Raw genomic sequence first — 22959 nt, forward strand, 5'->3', positions numbered from 1 at the left:
GCTCAGTTATGCCAGCACAGTTGGCCTGTACAGGCATAACTGCGCAGGTATAACTGAGCGTGTGTAGGGCCCTTTATAATTGGACTGCAAGAGATTTTTTGGTGACACAAAACATATAAGTCTTTTTCTTCATACGAGTTCCCCAATTGTTCCCATTTTGAGGGCAGCAGATATCTGCAAACAGATAGGCCCTGCCATAAATTTTTCTCTATTTGGATTTGGCGGCTGGTCATAAATATCGGAAATTCCCAATTACTCACCAGTTAGGCTGGGACCTGACTACGGCGCGGTTGCACGCGGTTGAGGTTGGGGGGAAGGCATCATCTATAGTTTTATTCTGTCAACGCACAGATACAACTGCAACCGCTGAGCGCGGTTTTTTCAACCGAGAAAATCCACATTTTTTGGGACGGTTGGGGTAACCGGAAAGCTGCCATCATGTATTGCAAAGGCTTGAGCTCCCTGATGACGGTTCGGCTGGACCTGCGGTTGCTCTCTTCCATTGTCTATTAAGTGGTTTGACAAGGAGGGTGATGGGATTTCGGATGCACTGGACAAAGGAATTGCTCTCCTTCTCAGGCTGCCATAAAAAAATGAGGGAAGAAGACAAATTCGAGGAACTGTATGGTGAAGTTCCATGCGACGGAAACTAATTCTTTGTTTGGCGCTCTTGCACTGATAACAATAAAAAAAACCAATGAAGAAAAAATTAAATTTTTCTAACTAGTTAAATTTTTTTGCTTTCCTACATGAGCATACATTGAAACTCGGTTATAATGACATTCATAAACTATCGTGATTACGTTAAAACCGAGATGTATATTTTAGAACACTTGAATGAAACGCATTGGATCCCGATTATAACGTTTTAGCGAAAAACCAATTAGTTACCTCATCCAAAAAGTACAAATTACCACGGGGCCCAACCATTTATAATAAATTCATTAAAAAATTAGAAGTAAAAATAATCAAACATCTGAAAGAATATATTTTTATATTTGCAAATTCTCCATATCAAACTTTTGAAACATTTATTAAAAGCCTAAGTATGAACCGGGGAGGAAATATTAAGAGCTGCATTGTGTGTTTTGCTTTCATTATTCTGTCTTTTTGGTATTTATTTTTGTATTGTATATGAATGTGGCTGTCTATCTGTTGTTTTTGCAATGAAAAAAAACCATCTAGGCCAGCGGTTCTCAACCGGTGCTCCGTGTGAACTCCCAAGGGCTCCGCGGCCCTCGAGGAAATTAAAAAAAGAACCAGTAAAGTTGAAAAAAATAATTATTAATATTTTTGAATAAAAATAAATCAGTAACTTTGATGAATAAATAAAAAATGGCCTACGGGGCTCCGCCATAGAAATTATATACTGGAAAGGGCTCCGTGGGTCAAAAAAGATTGAGAACCGCTGATTTAGACAAAACGTTGTATGCGGGTAATATCGAAGAGTGCACTAAAACAATTTTCACACCTACCGTTCTTTTCAAGCAGTTTTTAATTTACATACACACACAAAGTCGCAACTAGGGAGAGCGGGTCCACTGTATCGAGTGCTGAACTAGAGGGGGCGCCGAATTGCCCCTTTAACACCACTCCTTCTAACCTTTCCTTATACGGGGACGCCAAAAGCTTGCTAGCTCCAGTTAAAAAAGTATCCAGCTGCGGCCCTGTATTAAAGCTTGCAACATACATACTGATGAACAGGGCCACAACGACATGCGTGGTCAGCCGGGGCAAGCACGCATTTTGGCGCCCCCTTTTAATATTGAAGGAGAGATGAAGGGTTAACATTTGCGCTCCTGTCTGGCTCGGAGTTCGGGGGCATCAGTCGGTGCCGTCTTAACGCATGGGCCCACCCGAGCACGGCCCGGGTGCCTCAAGAGAAGAGGGGCATCCCAAAAATGAGATAGGATTGAAATTTTCAAGGATTTACCATGTAGGGCCTCCTAAAAACCACTTGGCCCGGGGGGCCCATAATACTGTTAAGACGACCCTGGCACCAGTCCCACCTGCTCCTCTCTAGTTGCGGGCCTGATGCCGTATGTACAGGGTGTTAAGTGGGCCGGGGTAGCAAGTTCAGAGGGGCGGCAAATTTGAGTAATTCGTGGTCAAGAACTTTAAATTATAACGTGAATGGGGGGCAGAGCAATTCGAATAGCCAGCACGTGGCGAAGCCATAAATCTGTGTCTGGAAACGGATTTAGTGTGAAGCATGTAAATAATTTCGTATAAGGACATTACGTTCCCTTCGTGTCATCGCATCATCTACAAAAAAATCATCTGATAACTGATCGGGAGAAATAATAAACGAAGAAGTTTTTATGACGTTTTTCGTTACCACGGTTCTTCGTGTTCATCACAACGAATTTACTAATCCTCCGTTGATGGATGTTCTTAGTATTATTATATAGCGTTATACTGTATCATGTGTGATTGAATAAATTAAAAAAAAAATTACATTAAAGCGATAGTTATTCCGAAAAAATCATAAGCGCGGTTGAAAAAAGACCAGCTTTATATGACAAAAATATGTTATTTAAATAGTTTTTTATAATATATGTTATTTAAATAAATTATGATGATTCCAGTCATGATATATAAAAAAATTTGTGCGATTTGGTCGCGAATCGTAAAAGCATCAAAAATGGGTCAACTTGTAGGTTGTCTTTCTTCAACTTTGAATTAATTTCAAACGGCAAATATTGTTACAGAAAATTAAATTCCATTACATGAATATTTTTATTAGTATATACAGTAAAACCCCTCCTTCTTGTGAACACGGACAGGACAAAAAAATTAAATCCATGTAAAATGGGTGACCGTTAAAAAGAGGTTTGAAATTCATACTTTCATATATTATACAACTGTAAATTATTATTTGTCCGTAAAAGAGGAAGTATCCGTTAAGAGGGGGTTTTACTGCAATGCAGCTTATGATCACGAATTTGCATGCTAACTGGAGCCAACTTCAGCTTGGCGAAAATAATTTGGCCAATCCCGAGATGTCACGTGACATTAAAAAATAAAAAAACCCCGGTTGCTAACAGCAGTGTGTGTTTCACGCGAAATTCCACGGTTGCTGATAAGATCAACCGCGCCAGCCGAACCGTCGGCAATGTGTGTCGGCAGCCTTTTCCTCCTGCTGCATCGTCTGGAAGCTTCTTTCCCCAAGGGTCACGTTCAAACAAAAGAAGAGATGCTTCTGAGTTTTCCGACAGCGGGAACAAGAAAGGGCCAAAGCTCCTACCCCATATCGTCTCCAGATGTCATCCAGAGATGCATGCCTTTGGGGCAGCTACGATTAGCACAGAGGGTGAATGTAATTGGAGATCGAGTGTCGCCGTTGACCGTGAGAAATACTACATATTGCAACAAAAAAAAAAAGCCAAGGGCAAGTCGATTGTGATTTAAAAAAAGTATTGAAATAAAATTTTGAGATTTTTTTTACAAAATTTTTTTGGGGGCAATTTTTTTCATCATAACGAGTTTTTCCGAACCAAATATGGGAAACGTATCCACGCGAATTTTTTTTTTGGGGGGGGGGGGCTGAGCCGGTCCTTCAAAATTATTGGAGGGGCCTGGGCCCCGTGGGTCAGATACAAGTTTACGCCTATGGCTTGGACTTACGCCTTATTAGACCTTTGAAGACCGGACACACCCCGCTTCATAACTCAGAGATATCAAAGTGTACGGGTGTGTGTGTGTGGTGGATTTTTTTTTTTCATATAATCAACACTCGACAACGGCGGATCATAATATACAATAATCAACCAACTATAAAATCAACATAATCTTCTGAAGTTCTTGAGGAGTCGAGGTTCTTGGTTCTGGTCGAGAGGCTCCTGAACCTTTGAAAATTTATCATTCATTTTTTATTTCCTTTTTTTTAAATCGATATTATAATTCACTTGTTTATTTGATTGTATGTTCTACCCCCAGTCAAATTTTGTTGTAAAGAGGCTCGAAAAATGTTTCGGCATCGGCCCTCAAGATCTGTTATGAATGGACATTTAGAATGTACTGTTTTTTCCCAATATTTTTCAAGAAAACATTGGGGGGGGGGCGGCTAAAAGTTATTGGTTCTCCCGTATATACGGGACTCAAGCGTTTACGAAGGAGAGAGAGGATGCATTGCAATGGTTTTTTCAGTAATTACTGGGGAAAGGGCGGGGCTCAGTTCCCTTACAAAATTTCAGTTTCAATATCACTGCTTTTCAATTTTCAACCCCCCGCAATGCATCTTTGGGTTTCTTTTCTTCGTGACGGCGCCATGCCCCCCCCCCCCCGGTCGGAGTGAACAAAAGAAGAGACACTCAGTTTTTGCCAGGCAAACAAGATTTGTGATTTCAGCTGTGCCTTGAGGGATTGAACGGCAGGGAAGAAATGAGATAAATGTGTTGTCATGGCTCATGGAAAAAACCAAAGACCATTCAGAGTTTTTAAAAGAACTAAAATTTTAAGTAGATTATTTCCATTAACTAATTTATAATTAGGACAACTTTTGGTTAACATTTTTTTTTCATCATTGCAAAATGAGGAAACCATATTCATACGAATTTTTGGGGGGCTGAGCCGGGTCTTCAGAAATGTTGGGGGGCTCGGGCCCATGGGCCGGATACAAGTTTACGCCTATGGACATGAAAATAAAAAAACAATGTGTTTTTTTGATAAGAATTTTATGGTAGTCTTTTGATAAGCTTTTTTCCAGTGTTTTTCTTATTGCTGTTCCCCCATGCATAGAATTTTAAATATACCTGGAATTTATTCGGTGAAATATTAACTTCTAGCCTCATAAGAGCAACACTTTAAATTTAACAAAAATTTTGGGTCTTGAAGTATTTCATCATATAGGCTTAATCAGTGTTTGTGAAATTGTGTTCATGTGTTGTTCAATTGTTCATGTGTAGGTGCTACATAGGGGCCCCATTTTCTTCAGATATTTTCCTTTATTTATAATTAGTTCTAAAAAATTGAAAATTGAGAATGTGAAATAGTGTGTTGAATAGTGTGTGTTATAATGTTGAATGTGAAGTGCACTTGAAAATTTAAAGAAAAAGTTTAAAAAGTCAAAATAAACAATTTGCATTAAATAAACACTACACCATTGATATTGCTTCACATCATTATATTGCTATCTAATAAAAAATAATAAAAAATAATTAGATAAAAAATTAATATCCAAACTATAATCGCGTGATGTGAAACAGCAATTGCATTGTTCCCTGCATAATTCAATACGCTGCTATACAGTTTGAGTCTATTTGACCTGAAAAGTAATTTGCTTGTTAATTGGTTTAAAATTGTTTATCAATGAATTTTTATGATTTTTCTGGTTTTGTCGGTTAACGCCTCAGCTTACAATGTTGATGTGTTTTTGAATTGTTTTATATATTTTTCATTTTTTCCTGTCACATGTTATATTCAGGACAATATCGCTCGAAGATGAAAATGTCCTTCTTAAAAAAGAACAAAAGTTCTCTTCTCACATCAAGAGTGAAATAATTTTTATCAAGACTAAAGAAGTCTTTTAAATTCTTTTTTACATCAATTAAGCATGCAGTTTCCCAACCAGTGTACCATGAAACCCTAGGGGTCCACGTGACTCCACTAGCAGTTCAATGAGAAATAGTAATGAACAGCATGGGAAAATAGTTCTAGATACACTGCAGAGCCAAAAAAACTGGTTCACCTGCCTAATATCGTGTAGGGCCCCCGCGAACCTGCAGAAGTGCCGCAACACGACGTGGCATGGACTCGACTAATGTCTGAAGTAGTGCTGGAGGTAATTGACACCATGAATCCTGCAGGGCTGTCCATAAATCCGTAGGAGTAAGAGGGGGTGGAGTCTTCTGAACAGCACGTTGCAAGGCATCCCAGATATGTTCAATAATGTTCATGTCTTGGGATTTTGGTGGCCAGCGGAAGTGTCTAAAGTCAGAAGAGTGTTCCTGGAGCCACTTTGTAGCAATTCTGGACGTGTGGGGTTTCACATATTGTCCTGCTGAAATTGTCCAAGTCCGTCGGAATGCACAATGGACATGAATGGGTGCAGGTGATCAGACAGGTGCTTACGTACCTGCCAGAGATGTATCTAGACGTATCAGGGGTCCCATATCACGCCAACTGCACACGCCCCATACCATCACAGAGCCTCCACCAGCTTGAACAGTCCCCTGTTGACATGTAGGGTCCATGGATTCATGAGGTTGTCTCCATACCCGTACACGTCCATCAGCTTGAAGCAATTTGAACCAAGACTCGTCAGACCAGGCAACGTGTTTCCAGTCCTCAACAGTCCAATGTCTGTGTTGTCGGGCCCGAACGAGGCGTAAAGCTTTGTGTCGTGCAGTCATCAAGGGTACACGAGTGAGCCTTCGGCTCCGAAAGCCCATATCGATGATGTTTCGTTGAATGGTTCACACGCTGACACTTGTTGATGGCCCAGCATTGAAATCTGCAGCAATTTGCGGAAGGGTTGCACGTCTGTCACGTTTAATGATGCTTGTCAGTCGTCGTTGGTCCCGTTCTTGCATGATCTTTTTCCGGCCGCAGCGATGTCATAAATTTAATTTTTTACCGGATTCCCGATATTCATGGTACACTCGTGAAATGGTCGTACGTGAAAATCCAAATTTCATCGCTACCTCGGAGATGCTATATCCCATCTCTCATGCGCCGACTATAACACCACGTTCAAACTCACTTAAATCTCGATAACCTGCCATTGTAGCAGCAGTAACTGATCTAACAACTATGCCAGACACTTGTTGTGTTATATAGGCGTTGCCAACTGCAGCGCCATACTCTGATTGGTTCCATATCTCTTTATTTGTATACGTATGCCTGTACCAGTTTTTCCGGCTCTTCAGTTTAGTTCTCGAGGCCATGTTATAGAGCTTCATGAGATTTCCTCAAACATTCCCTTACACTTTTCAGACTTCCTAGACCACAAATGTTTTGAGATTTCACTTAAATAAAAATGTTGAAAATTTCTTACAATTAAATTGGGATAGGAAGCAGTGGTATAAAAGCGTTTCTTTTTACTCCAATTTGCTATAAAAAAATGTTTAGTGGCACCTTCTACCATAGGCGTAAAGTTATTCGAAATGTTGGGGGCCTTGGTTTCAATATAACGAAACCTCGTTTATACGACACGTCATATAAATGAAGTTTGTACGCTCATACAGATCAAAGCGTCGTATAAATGCAAAAATTGTTTTACTGAATTTTTTTGGAAATGCCCCTTCCCCTTCTCCATACATAGCCCTTTTTTAAAGAATTTAATGCTTTTGATTGAAAATCAGTGGTTTCTATTTCTAAGAAAAGAAATTGTGGTAGGCTGTGTGTCGTGGACAAGGCCGCAAGTTTCGATATGAACACTTTCTTTGTGCCTTGAATCTTGTTATTGGTACTTTCTTTCTTTCAAAAAAAAAAAAACACGCGGACAAGGCTCTATCGGATTTAGCCAATTTTAGCCATTGCCCCAGTGAAGGTGCGGGACAGTGTCGGAGAAAACTTTTATAAACAATACATAGCATTGTCACGACTGACATATCTGTAAAAGAGGGGTGACAGCATCTGAGAAGTGTCCGTTAAAAGGGGTTTTACTATATAAGAAAAATGAGTTAATTGTTTTCTCACTAAAGCTCACTGATATCCAAGGATCCCTAATTAAGAACAGTTGATTTTAAACCTTCGGTTCGCATGTTTAGGTGCATTGCTTGTTAGTTCCACTTTTTATTCATATCCGTGGCAGGGCCATCTTAAGAGCATCATGAACATTAAGATGACAAGGCATGAAGTTGATTCCCTGAATGAGGGACCATGTAACGAATTTTCCATTTTCTAGGAGTTTTACCCCTGGCCTTTCTGACTGCATAATGGTAATCGGCTAAAAATGTGATTTTTTAAATTTTAAATTTTGAGTTGGCTATTCCTTTGAAAAAAAAACTTCTGGTTGCCACGGCAATCACACAGACCTACAACACAAATATGTATACATTAAACTTCAAATGCACGCATTTCCAGTTTAGAGGATAGATGCAAGAGGGCAATTAGGAGGGACAGGCGAGTCTACCGTCCCGGGCTCTGGACTAGAAGGGGGCACAAAATTCACTCTTTATAACTGTTTCTTCTACATTACATGGGTGTGCCAAAATGTGTACTTACCCCATTTAAGAAAGCATCTAGTTGTGGCGCTAGATAGATGGCACCACCCACTGAACACAAAACACGCCAAATGCTGGGCACACACACATAAGCACACTGTTAAGTTTCTCCACCACAAATCTGACATAGCTCCCACATTCAGGTGTGAAAATATGTGGCAGTTAAATGACACCAGATCATAGTGGTGGACCATCAGGGAGGGAAAATAAAATCATTACCAGGAAAATCAAAGTATGAATAGGAAATCAAAAGATATGTGTCTGAGAGAGGAGAGAGAGAATATAATTTGCTTTAAATTTGATCAGAAGATATTCAAAGTGCTAAGATTTTTTTATCCAAATGTAAAATCAATCAGAATGGAATTTATAGATTGATTAGTAAATATATAAATGTGTGCCTCCAACTGTTAATTAAAGTGGATGCTGCTTATAATGTTTTTCATAAAACCATCATAAAAAACATTGTAAACAGGAAAACACTTTAAATGAGAAATCTTAATGAGAATTACTTATTGTTAGGACCACGGATATAAGTTTTACTAAGTGGAAAAATGTTCTAAATGGGAGGAACATTATAAGCAGGATCAACTGTATATTTGTTTTAGATTTATTACATGTGCGGAATTCCGTACGTCAAATTTTCAGAGCGAATGAGCTTCTTTGCAAGCTTTTTCCTAATAGTAGACAACGAAAGTAAATGAACCGTTGGATAGAACATGTTTTTAGAAATGAATTATTACTTGATTCACAGATACCTTCTTCTCCTACCCAGAACATGGCCCACCGCTCAGTTTCAACAAAGAAATATAAGCTGGTGATCAAAGACCGGGATCATGCTGGAAGAAAATTCAGAGATACCAATGAATTATGGGGGGCATAATTTTTTTTGAGAAGGACCCACTTTCACTCAAAAAGGACCCAGATTTTTTGCATAACCTGGTAATTATGACCTGACCCAGGTAAATTAGAGTACAGCAGCATCTCTGTCTACTTGTACATTTTAAGTTTTTTTTATTTCTTTCGTCAAAGAAAATTCCATTGCTTCATGCGATAGACCCATGCAAATTTTCAAGCCATTCTGACCAGCAGTTCTTATTTGTGTTTTATAATCAGAACTTTAATTATAATCCCCTTGTATATAGCTGATTATTTTTCATAAATCACGTACTACTGTACATCCTAACTAAATGGTGACCCAGTCTATATTCCAAGGAATTTCTAACTGAAAATTTTTTTGGACAGGCCACTTCATGAACTGGCCAATTTCAGGCTTTTTCTACTGTACAGTAGAACCTTGATTAACTAGGGGTAATGCTGAAAATATGTAAAAATAATTCAATATTAAGCCTGATGACGATATACAGCACAAGATGTACTGTTATTATGGAAAGAAAATGAAAATGTCTAAGGTAATGTAACTACTAGGCACTGGTCTTTGTCCTTAACGAGCAGCTTGTCTCCTTTTGACCACCTGCTCTTAGCATGCCAGTGAAGTCACTACTGTTGTTGCTTCTTTGTGAATGGGGGGGGGGGGAAGCCTATGAAATAATACATCACCACCACATGTGTGATACAATCCTCATTCATGAATTTACTTAAGATAGAGCATCAGAATGTAGAGCAAGTTGAAAAATGCAGTAAGAATGAGAAATTTTGATACTGTATATAATTTTCAGCAACTAAGATACTTAATATGAAAGAAAATTTATATTCAGGTCACTTTTATATATGAGATTTTTTTTGAAAAAACCACTGATATCACACCATTTAAAGATATACCATCAGAATGTACCCCAAGAATAGAAAAATGTGGTAAGAATTTTGGCTAATAATGAACCAAAAATATAATATTTTTCAAGAGAAAAAATTATATTTAGGTCACTTTTATGTGATTTTTTAAAAAGAACCACTTGGCTAAAACCAATGTGGTTTAAACCAAACAACCCTGGACCTGACATTCTTTTTTTTTTTAACAGTTTGAGATAGGACAGGGTCGGTGGGGTGTTTCAAGATTCACTTAAGCTCATCTATCACCCCCTTTCATTTGGCAGAATAGGTCGGATTCACCCTGTATGCACTGTATATGGGTTCCTCTTAAGAGCATCATGGTCCCCCGGGCAAGTGATTTTTCTGAGGCTTTACCTGGCAAATTTTCAAAAAATTCAACTAATAATTTTTCTCTGAGGCTCCCCTATTTTCTTGAGGCTTTCGGGCCATGCTGGGTAGGCCCATGCATTAATACAGCATTGATACAGGCATCATGCACAGCCGATACCACTTCAGCTGTAAATATGAAATTTGTGTGGTCGTCTGTAATATAAATCACAATGTAGACACCCACTAAGCAGGATTTCTGGAAACCAAGGGGATTGTGATAGGTTCAAATGCTATACGAGCAAATCACCAGGTCATTTTCAGATTATTAAATTCACACAAGGGAAGCTGCAGGTAACAGCTAGTTACTTATAAATGCCATGCATTGCCCTAACACTTCTTATACTCATGCAAAATACCCAAAAATTTGATATATTATGAATATATTCACATTGTGATTGATGAACAGAAATTTTTTTAGATCCTTCAATTTGTTTATTCGGAAATTTAAATCTTCAATACAATTATTTGACATGAAATAAATCTACATCACTGATCCTGAACACCTTGAAGTGATCTGTTTTGAGCATATAAATCTCACCATCACAAATCCAACAATATTTGAAGTTGTGTGGTTGCTTATGCAGTTTTGAATGAAAAAAAACCAAAAAACATAATGTATGGGCTCAAATGTTCATCAAAATAAACTGGTGTAGATCAAAGTTTGTTGTCAATCAAAGAACCAGTTTCATGGATTTAGCCAACTTGGGAAAATTGTCACAATTGTACTGACTATCAAATTTTACTTTCTATCACAATTATGATTTTATACCTTATCATTGTTAGCACTCAATGTATAACAAATACTGCTCACATGTTGTTACATTACATTTACTACTGGTCTACATGTTGTTACACATGGACTACATGTTGTGCCTGATCAGCTCTAATCTTGTTCTCAATTCATTAAAATAATAATTTCCAGTCTAGAGAAGTCATAGTTAGAAAAGCTGGAGGCAGATGGCAGCACTGCACATAACAAGCATTACGCAGAAACAAACTTCACGTCAAATTTCACTACATGTACGCTCCAACATGTACCAATCCGTTAGAGGTTCCGCTGAGGAATATGGACGAGGTACATGTGTGGTTTAGTAGTAGTAGTCTGTAGAGAAGGCCTTGGATCTCGATATTACAGTGGTGTAAATATTGGTTTTACTCACCAATTTCAACCTTAAGTTACTTAATTTCAGATTTTTTAATTCAACACTTGCCATCTCTTTTATCATGTTCTTAAGACAAGATTTACCATTCTACATATATTTAATACAAGATTCACCATCATATTAGAACACAGGGGAATGACTGTTTTTTAAACACTGATTGTTGAATAATGAATTTTTGTTCAATTGTAGCTTATCAGCTACATGGAAGGGTTAACACAAATGAAAATCAAGTTGGACAAACTGGCTACATCTGATCTACCAAATTTAGATTTAGAATTTTGAGGTCCGAGTACAATTGTTCTGTGTTCTGTATATTTTGAGACTGTATTTGTGTGTATTTGTATGTATTGTATTTTTTGTGTTCTGTGTATTTTCTTTCAGGAAGAAACATGAAAATAAATAGAGCTTCTTTTTTACATCACCGAGGTGGCTTAAGACATTGTTTCAGCTCTAGAGCCACCCCCTCCCCTCCCTACATCAGTGATTTCAAAAATGTTCTGAGGTTCCATAATTAGTTGCTGACACATTTTCAATGCAGAATAGATATCAGGTGCCACAAGACAGCTTCTTTTGAGTGATTACAGTATGGATTGTTACAATTTTACATGAAATCAAAAATTTTCATTTTCTTTCTCAGTAGTACTGAACCTCTTAATAACAGCAACCTTTCCCAATAATGGCCTTATACTCTCGGTTCCATTAGTGGCCATTGTTAGGAGGTTTCACTGAATCGAAATAACATACAACATAATGGGTAATACTTAGATGGGTACTCATATTATTCATAAGAATGTTGAACAGTGTATAATTGAAATCATTTAACACAAATACAATGCAACAACACAAAAAGTTAAATAAATATTAAATTTTTCATAATGTCTAAGAGAACCAATGATCTGCCTGAGTTCAGTAACTAGGGGATATACTTGGCAAAACATACATATTTCCAGCATTCAAATTTTTGTCAGCACAAAAAATAAAATATAACATCAATTACAAATACAAATACAACACCACAACAGGCAAATTGCCCAACGAGGTGGCTGACCCAAGAACATCATGGATCACCGAGCCATTTTTTTTTTGGAGGCCCTACCCACTACTACTACACCACACATGTTCCCCACCCACTCACCCCCCCCCGGAACCCCCCAACGAATCGGTACATGCGGGAATGTGCGTGTACGTGTAGTGAAACCTGACGTGAAGTTTTTGTTGTTTCTCTGTAATGCTTGTTATGTGTAGTGCTGCCATCTGCCACTAGTTTTTCTAACTATGAGTGAAGTGTTATGATTGAATGATTTATTGTTGTAGGACTGTTGCTCTCTGTGGTGAGACTTTTTAACGGGGAGATCGGCTCGCATTTGCACCTTGAAGTTGGGAACCACAGAAAACCAACTTCAGCCGACCACCACTGTGGGGTTCGAACCCGGATCCTCGCATCGCGAGTCCGTCACTATAATTCTATTGATTTAAGATTCTTATTAATTAATAATCATTTAAATTCTAAAAGCGTTTACTTTTTTTCAACAGCTGGCTGATGCAAAGATAAATTCAAGAAAGAAAGAAAATTCAACTACTGTTGTGAGGAATCAAACCCACATTCTCTCCACTTGCTGGGTGAGTGCCCTGGACTACAAAGGCAATGAATCTCAATGTTTCCTAGAGCTCATATGAGCTGAACGAGATTGTACATAGATAGACCTAACATTATTCTCAGATAAGTCACCATCTAGTTACAATGTCACCAATTTTAAGCTTTGGCCTGAGTTAGGTCAGACTGTTTATGTACGGTCCCATTCAGCACAAACGAGCTCTAAGGAAAGATATTTGTTGCCTTCATGGTCTACAGCGCTCACCTGGCAAATGAGAGGGCATGAGTTTGATTCCCTGCAATGGCAGTTGAATTTTCGTTCTTTCCTGAATTCATCTCTTTGCATCAACCAGCTGTTGAAAACCTTTGTATGGATAGCGGAGAGTGACATCATTTATGGATATAAAAGTACTTTGGATTACAAGCATGGTTACAGAATCCATATGGATTACAACAAATTATGCCAGCAAACCCAACTATGTGATAATATCATTGCATAGCCCGCAGAGGTATGTAATCTGCATGCAAGAATTTTATTCATTGATGATGAAATCTTAAGGAATGGAAGGGGTTTTTTTCATGTTTTTGTAGGGAAAAAATGTATTCCATTCTGATCTATAAGGTATCAAGCTTCTGTGAATTTCAATTCAAATAGGGAAGACAGATGGTAGTAGTACCCACACAGGTAAAAGGCTTACATCCTGGAAGGGACAGAGCCTGGGTTGTGTCTGGTCTGACAGATGGTAGTACTACTAGAACACAAAACCTCCTCAACTCCTGCATCTCAAATGTAATAGGGCCACACACACACACACTTGAAATACACTCTGGCATGACATGATTCGTCAGAAATTCCCCCAGAGGAATGTTTGTGGTGTGCTTGTATGGTTAAGTTGTGAGCAGTAGTATATATAATATGAAACGTAATACATAAATATAAACATATATATACTTGTATATATGCTGATTTTTTTTCCGTTTTGGGGGAAGGTTAGTTTTGAAAAAGTTAAAATCAACCTGAGTTTTACCAGCACCCACCCACAATAGCAAAGGTGCACTAATCCACCAAAACAGAGCCATCCTTAAAACATCTCATAGAACAAATGCAAAGAAGTTGGTAGGAGTAACTTGAACTAGTCCTCTACAAGTTGGGCACAATTGATGGTAATTGGTCTAGGGTTATTCATGCATTGATTGGCTCCCACGCAGTTCTTGAGTGATCCCATGCATTATGATGGCCTCAGAGGCCATTCAAGTATTATGACAGTAGATTTTCCACCATTTTGCCCCCCCCCCGCCCCATTATTAATTTCAATGTTATTTGAAAGCTAAGACCACAAAATTTCTCTTTATGAAATTCATTATGGTCCACGTCCTAAACCTTTTGTGCCCCCTTCAAAGGTCGATAAAGCGTATGCCTGTGATTGGACTACCATTCGAGAATATCCATAGGGAATCTGACTAAGGTTTCCAAATTTCCAACATTTGTATATTCCAGAGAATTTTCAGAAATTCTCTATCACTTATTAACAGTAAAACCCTGTGTAAATGACTCCCTCCGTTTATATGACATTATTTTCGGCCTTGTGATTACTTTTTATACTTCTTGAACTTAAAATATTTCATTTACGCGCCACACAACACGATGTTTTCATGACAAGAACCAAATTTTATAATTAATATTATTACTACATTTAGATTATTATATGATACACGCAGTTAAATGTCGAAGGTTTACAAATCTTTGCGTTAAAGAGTGAATTGGCAATCTTACTTGTGTACTCAACTCTCCTGGTGACGACCCTGCCACCAGATCCAAAATTTCATTGCAGTTTGGCCAGGCTCTGAAAAACTTATACCATTTCATATTTTTTCTATTGCAGACTAAATTAAATTTATGCAGCATGAAATTTTACTTTCTCTAATTATCCCACAGTCAGCGAAGGAAAAAAAAGAATGTCTTTCCTTGTTTTAGTTTGAATTACAACTTGCTAGAAGCACTAAGACAGCTTCATTCCAATTATGCTGATCACATGCTTACACATCACTCTCAATCACTACTGATAAATATAATAATTCATACCCACTAACACAGAATAAGCAGAGAATTCTGCATTTTAAACTGCGATGTTTTAAACTCCAAATGTTCGAGATTTGTAGCTTCAACTTTACAGTGATTTTTACCCCACTTGCACATCAGGTTTTTTCTTGGGGGCGGGGGTTGGGCATTCAAAGTCGGCCAATCATGTTCAGTGGTCATCCCACTTGAAAGGAAAAAAAGTAACCTTCCAGCCCCCAATTGCTCTTATTTTCCTGTAAAAAACAGGAGGTCAATTGTGAATGACAAATTTTCCCAGGGAAGAGATTCACGTATATCAAACTTCCCCACTCAATCACTTGCAGGTGGTTAGACGAAACGAACAAAAATTATAAGTTTTTAAATATTAAGGTTGCAGAGAAAGGAAAGGCAAGAAAATATTTTGGAGGGTATCATGTAATTATTCTCCGTGGAAAAAAGGACCTTTAAGTAAGGGGTGCTGATGAGTGAGGAAAATATATTAGGTATTATGCATGTTTGACTTTAGAATAGCAGAGAGCTTTCTTTTCTGAAATGGACAGACCACACACACAGAATAATTGGGATAGCTATTGACATGCTATACCACATTTAGAAATCACAACACCCCCGGAATCCTAACACCATGTCTTTTTTTTCAGATATTATCTCCTTCATTCATCGCTAATGTTTTTACTTCCACAAAACAGTATTAGGCTTTCATAGTATAGGCATGCTAGTGCATTTCAAACAAACACTGGAAGCTTCCTCCCCTCTCTACGGTTTTTTTCAATCTAATCTTTCTCACCCCCCACCCGATCTCTTTCCCAAGCAATGATATATGTTATACATATAGATTACGTAAATTTTCAACAAATATTCCCATTGATTTTTTTTTAATTCTTTATATATCATTTTCAGAATTAATGTGTCGGAACAGCAATTTTCCCGATTTCCCGGGAATTTTTCTCAGGGTTCCAGGAATGGGAAATGGCAAAAAATTCCAGCGAACGGGCAGGCAAGAATTCTCCCCTGAAAACCCTAAGTCTGACCACCACTGCCTGACACTGCTGTAGTGAACTTAGCAATGTATGCATGGTTATTTTTCAAATTATTATAGACTACTACTACTTCACCAAACACCAACTCTGGCCATATCGCTATATTGCAATTTACTGCCATTAGTGAGATGGGTTGGAAGTGAAGGCGCTGTCTATCAGTGGTCGTCTCGAGTTTGTTAGGGAAAATATCTTATCTATATCCTCCCTTGGGTTCGAACCCGGGACCCTGACAACAACCTTCACGATGGTAGACAAGCATCTCACCACCATGCCACTCGGGCATTATTATAGACTGACAACTATATTTTTAGCTTGTGTTTAAGTTTATAAATTACTGGTTTAAGTTAAACATCAATTAAAGGAGTGGTATAGATTTCTCATCTTCACAGTTTCACTAAATTCCAGAGATAGAAATCAGTGAATGTCAAGATTGTTGTTTAAAAACCACCATTTGAGTAATTTGAAGTAATTCCTGTCTATTCACATAATGTGCACTATAAGTGCACCATTTTTATGGGCATCTTTTTCTCAGCCACCTCGTTGGTCATTTTGCCTATTGTGGCGTTGTATTTGTATCCATTTAGCAATTAATGGAATTATTGTGGATGTGTCTAGTCTTGGATAGTCAATGATTACCAAATTTTTTACAAGTGCAATAGGAAATCCCCTCCCGTCATCGATGTTGATGTAATACTTTGTCCCCTTACATGAGAAACCTTTCTAGAAAATATCAATCCGCCCAATACAATAAGTGCACCAATTTGTGGTCCACAAAAGGTAGCCATTTTGCATATGTGTCCATCAAACTGAAACCCACACCATCTTGTCCACTAGGCAGCCATTGATATAATTTAAAAAATGTACTATTGCTGTCTTGTTAGGTATCAGCCAAAACAATGTCAGAAGTGAGAGAGATGGACACCTCTTCCAAAAGACTATAGGAGCATCGTCTCTAGTGAGGAGGAGGAAAAGAAGAAAAGACGTCAAGTGGGGGAGCACGAAATGAGAAGAAAAGAGAAAAAGGGGGCATTCTCAGAGGAGAGGCGATAGGCGACGATCATAGAAAGAAGGGGTCCTTTCATGGCCTCTGGTAGATGCAGACAATCGAGACAAAAAATGTAATATAATGTATAAAGTGTATATGGAATATTAAATACCATATTAACCAAGAAACAAACGCTCGGCTTGTCCGTTACATTCTGGTGGCAGCGGTGGGATATGAAATCCCATGAGAAAAAATACAAATACATCGACAAGCGAGCGGAGATATTGTCTGCTAGGGGAAAGATCGTTGACAGGACAGGATCGTCTGATGGTGTCTAGGTCAGCGGAACGCTGAAGGTGACAACAAGCATCAACACTCCGGGACAACAACGTCGACGGGACAGGAGCGTCTGATGGTATCTAAGTCAGCAGAATGCTGAAGGTGACAACAAGCATCAACACTCCGAGGAGAACAAGGTCGACGGGACAGGGGCGTCTGATGGTGTCTAAGTCAGCGGAACGCTGAAGGTGACAACAAGCATCTACATTCCGGGAAAACCTTGTCGACAGAACAGGGGCAGCTGAGAGTGCCTGAGGCAGCAAAACGCTAAGGGTGGCATCACCAGTGACTGTCGGGGAAAGTTGCCATCGACACGCAGGAAAGAACGACCGTGGTTCAAAGGGGGGACACAACAAGCAGGGTAAGTGACTGCTCTTCCTTTTCGATTTGAACTCGGGGTAACTGTACATTCAAATACAAATACAAATACAAATACAACGCCACAACAGGCAAAATGCCCAACGAGGTGGCTGATAACGCAAGGCTGGAAAGCAAGGGAGACGCACCTTCAGTTTGCGTCACGATTGGTATCAATGATTGATTATTATTGCAAACTGAGGCGGGTTAATGACCTGGAAACTCTTCGGGATCTAATTGTGTCGGACCAAATGTTCCAAACCCTGGATGTTGAAACGTTATCTCATATTAGTGTCCGTCAAGGGCAAGACTGTTTTAATCCTGTGGATTTAGCCAGAGAATGTGATGTATATTTCACAAGAAAAAATCATTTGAAGAAGCACCCATTTCTAAGGGAGGTTTCAAACGGGAGGGGTCCAAAGAAAATTCTGGGAATAGAAGGGAAAAATCTAATCCTTGGGAGGTCAAACCGAACAAGATGTCTTGCTTTCTATGCAATAGCAAGGAACACTTGAAAAGAAACTGCCCATTGTTCAAAAAAAAAGAACAGAGCAAACCAGGGGTTCCCCAAGTTCGGACGAACAGAATTGCCGAAAGGAAGAAGACGGTCATAAAACGGGAGAGAGTGATAGCGAAGGTCGCTTCTCTGGGGGAATCGGCTATGGGAAAAGAAAACGCTGATAACGAGTGCAATAAATTGCAGAGGGTCAAAATCAGCATTCAGGGAAAAACAGTTAACACACTAATAGATTCGGGCACAGAATTGATAGTGGTGAGGGAGAGTCTCACTCCAAAGTTACCTGAGGAGGGTGTGTCGTCTATTTTCTTGCAGGGCGCCTTCGGCCCCGCGGTAGAATGCTCGTTAAGCAATTTATTAGTAGGACTTCCGGAAGGGGATCTAGGGAATGTTGTCCACCAGGAAGTTCTTTGTGCAATATCGCCATCTTTGGTGGAAGAAGCCTTAATTCATCCCAACACAATTGAAAGGCTGGGTAATTTTCGTAATGAGGAAAGCCTGAACACAGAGCAAGAAGAAGGGGATGAGGAAGTCGTAGAAGCTTTGAATGTTCACACAGAGGAGAGAGGATCAGATATTCTTTTTATTGGGAAGGTATGGCAAAGGACATAAGGCAGCATTGTGAATCTTGTAACGAATGTCAGCTCACTAGGCCTATTCGTGTAAATGATCAGGCGCCGATAACACCTGTAGCAAGACCTAGTTTACCTTTTCAGGTAGTGAATATAGATCTGATAGGCCCGATTGATCCAGTTAGTTCTAGAGGCCATAAGTATGTACTATGCTTAGTCGATCAGCACGCAAGATGGGCGGAAGCGGTTCCACTTACAAGCTCTACGGCTAAAGCAACATGCGGGGCGTTGCTAGATATATTTTCTCGAACCGGGATTCCTAATGTAATTGCATCTGATAACGGTATGAATTACAATGCAGCATTGACTGTTGAGCTAGAGAAAAGAATCGGGGCCAGTCCAAGATTCTCCACTCCAGGATATCCTCAGTCAAATGGCCTGGTCGAAAGCTTCAACAAGACTCTAAAGCAGATGTTGCATCATGCGATAAGGGAAGAGGGCTGCAACTGGCATACTCAAATACCGTTTATATTGTGGGCATACAGAGAGATCCCAAACAGCACAACGGGGGTCACACCCTTTCAGTTATTGTATGGCAACACACCGCAAGGGCCACTCTCAATTTTTAAAAATTCATGGACGGGAAAGTTTGATGGGGCTCAAACCGAAACAGTCCCAGTGTCAAAATATTTAGAGGATTTGAAAGGATGTCTGGAATGAGCAGCCCGGACGGCAAATCTATTTTTCGAGGTTCAGCAGAAAAGAATTTCCCGGTATTATAATTTGAGGTCATCGGATAAAACTTTCAATCCCGGAGATAAGGTGATTATTAGACGAATCAGGAATCAAAACAAACTATATGCACGGTGGCAAAGGCCAGAGGTGATTCAAGAGGAAAAGGGCAGGCATTCATTTCTGGTTAAAATGAATGACGGGAGCGTGAAACACCTTCATCAGAATAAAATCAGACACTATATCTCCTATGTTAATTCCGTCAATGTTATATTCGAGGGAGAAAGGAGTTCGGTGATGTAGAGAATGTTCCAGTGGATACAGGTGAACGGGATTTATTGAATACAGTCAAGTATATAATTTTCCTTACTTGGCCGACTATCAATCAGAACAATTAAGGAAGTTGATTTTACAGTTTCGATCTGTTTTTGAAAATAAAATCGAACCAGCCGATGTGGGAGAGCACAAAATCGAGCTACTCCCGAACACAATAAGGAAGAAGCTGCATTGCTATTCCATTCCCATGGTATATCGCGCTGAAGTAGAAAGACAGGTAGGTGAACTGTTAGAATTAGATCTTATAGAACCATCCGAGGCGGAAATAGTGTACCCTATAGTATGTGTTGCGAAGAAAGATGCAACTATGCGCATGTGCGTTGATTATAGGGCACTGAATTCTGTAACAAAGATACCCACATTTCCTATGAAAGATGCCCAGGAGCTTATGTATATTGCGGGAGCCGCAAACTGGTTGACAAGTTTAGACTTGTTGAGGGGGTACTGGCAGATAAAGATGGAAAGGGACAGTAAACCATTAACTGCTTTCGTTACTCCAAACGGAGCATATCAGTGGAAGACTATGCCTTTTGGTTTGGCAGGCGCGTCAGGAACTTTCCAAAGAGAAATTAACATTGTTCTTTGACGACATTCAAACTATACCCAAGCGTATACTGATGATATCGTAATATTCTCTAATACATGGGAGGAACATCTAGCTCATTTAAAGGCAGTCTTTGAGGAGTTGAATAAGGTGAATTTGACAGTAGGAATTAAGAAGTGTTGTTTTGCAGCCAAAGAAATATCTTATCTTGGACATACCATAGGGGGAGGTAAACAGTCTCCGTATCGTGAGAAGGTGTCTGCCATTCTAGAATTAAAACGCCCCACTACTAAAAAAGAGGTGAGATCGCTGCTTGGTTTGGTAGGATTCTATCGGTCATACATTCCGAACTACGCAGAGTTGGCATTACCACTAACTGAGTTGACCAAAGGAAAAGTGGCGAATCCTATTCCTTAGAGGATAGACACCAAAAGGGCATTTCAGGACCTTAAAGAACAACTTAGCCAGGTAACATTTCTATCAACACCAGATTTTGACTCACCATTTCAAATTCACGCAGATGCATCCAATTACGCGGTCGGGTGCTGTTTAACGCAAATTAACAGCGATGGAGACTATAGACCTATAGCATTTGCCAGTAAAAAGCTTAGTGCTGCTCAGAAGAAGTGGGCAAGCATAGAGAAGGAAGCATGGGCAGTCTTGTTTGATTTGAAAAATGGATTCATGGAACGAAGGTAGAAATAATTAGCGATCATAATCCCTTGAAGTACCTTAATGAAACGACCCCGAAAAGTCCCTAATTAACCCGCTGGTCGTTAGCATTACAACGTTGGAATTATGTCGTGACACACAAACCAGGAGTGCGCTATAAGGCTGCCGACGCTCTTTCTAGATTACCAAGAGAAGGTTGGGAACAATTAAATTCAGGAGATAATTAAGGTAATAATTATGTATATATTTTTTTTTATTATAATTTTGGATAGATATGTATTGTATATGTTTTTAATCTATGTAACGTTCATACATATTGAATGCCACAGTATTCCTGAATTCTTTTTGAGAGGCGCAGAGTAGTCTACTGCTCTGGATTGTTGGTATACAATAGCTCATCCATGAAAAAAAAAACAGATAAGAAAAAGAACGGGGAAGGACGTTTCTCCATGGTCAAAAGCAGAAATAGTGAAGCAGTGAGTTCTTACGAGCAGATGTTCGGATGTCGTAAATGGACAATAGGATACGACGGGAACCATACGCACGTTCAAAGAAAAAGGAGGAGAAGCCGATTTGCAGTGACTTTCCCGCGCACGGTTTTCTCTCACAGATGTACGTGGAAACGCGCAGCAAAAACTGTGGTTCAAGACAGTGGTTGCATGTGCATGTGTTTAGCCTCAAGCATATGTGGGTTTGTGCGAAACAAGCCCTTAAGAGTCAAGCTACGTTCTTGGTGGGGGCATGTGAGAGATGGACACCTCTTCCAAAAGACTATAGGAGCATCGTCTCTAGTGAGGAGGAGGAAAAGAAGAAAAGACGTCAAGTGGGGGAGCACGAAATGAGAAGAAAAGAGAAAAGGGGGACAGAGGCGATAGGCGACGGTCATAGAAAGAAGGGGTCCTTTCATGGCCTCTGGTAGATGCAGACAATCGAGACAAAAAATGTAATATAATGTATAAAGTGTATATGGAATATTAAATACCATATTAACCAAGAAACAAACGCTCGGCTCGTCCGTTACAAGAAGGGAAAAAGTTTTTCGAGGTTTTGATTAATCTCCTTCATTGGGAGTTTACTTAATTACTAAATTAATTACTTATTGCCACTGCTTGAAATTTCCACTCAAGATTTCTATTAAAAATGACAATGAAGTAATTAATTATGGTAGTTTCCGATATCTATTCACATTTTTAATTTCCACTTAAGCAATCGTTTACATGCTGTTAGATTATCTCACTGGTTCTCTCTCACAGTTTTTATTTAAATATACTGTGTTTGGGTCATTTCCGAAAAAGCTGTACAAAACATGTCCAAGACGTTATAATTTTTTTTTCACAAATGTCCGAGCCGTGATACATGACATATTATGATTGAAAATGAAAGCAATTCTCAATTGAATAATTCAAAAATATTAATATAGTGCCACATTAAACTTTTAATGGATTACTCCATATTCAGACATACTTTATGTAATTAAGACATTGTGTATTCACTCACCCGAGAAAAGAATATAATAATTTTTAAAAAAATTTGGTCACTCACCACTAAAGCTACTTGAAATCTTTGTTTTAGAACCTTTTCGCAAGGATCACTAAGGAAGTTGTATGGTGCAATACTGACCATTTTAAAAACTACCATGAAAATAATTAAAACACAGTGCCTTAACACTGAAAGGGCAACTCAGTTAAGTCATGATTTTTCGGCTA

At 39.0% G+C, this 22959-nt stretch overlaps 1 protein-coding gene across 9 annotated transcripts in view; it reads right to left on the bottom strand.

Moving 5' to 3' along the window:
- cnc (NFE2 like bZIP transcription factor cap-n-collar) overlaps positions 1–22959 on the bottom strand; it is a 662445-nt gene that overhangs the window by 550133 nt on the left and 89353 nt on the right. The gene's annotated exons all lie outside the window — the stretch shown is intronic.

This window comes from Pholcus phalangioides, unplaced genomic scaffold (genome assembly GCF_987345545.1).
Source record: "Pholcus phalangioides strain wild (caught in Gottingen) unplaced genomic scaffold, Ppha-v1.0 ptg000011l_1, whole genome shotgun sequence".
Lineage (NCBI taxonomy): Eukaryota > Metazoa > Arthropoda > Arachnida > Araneae > Pholcidae > Pholcus > Pholcus phalangioides.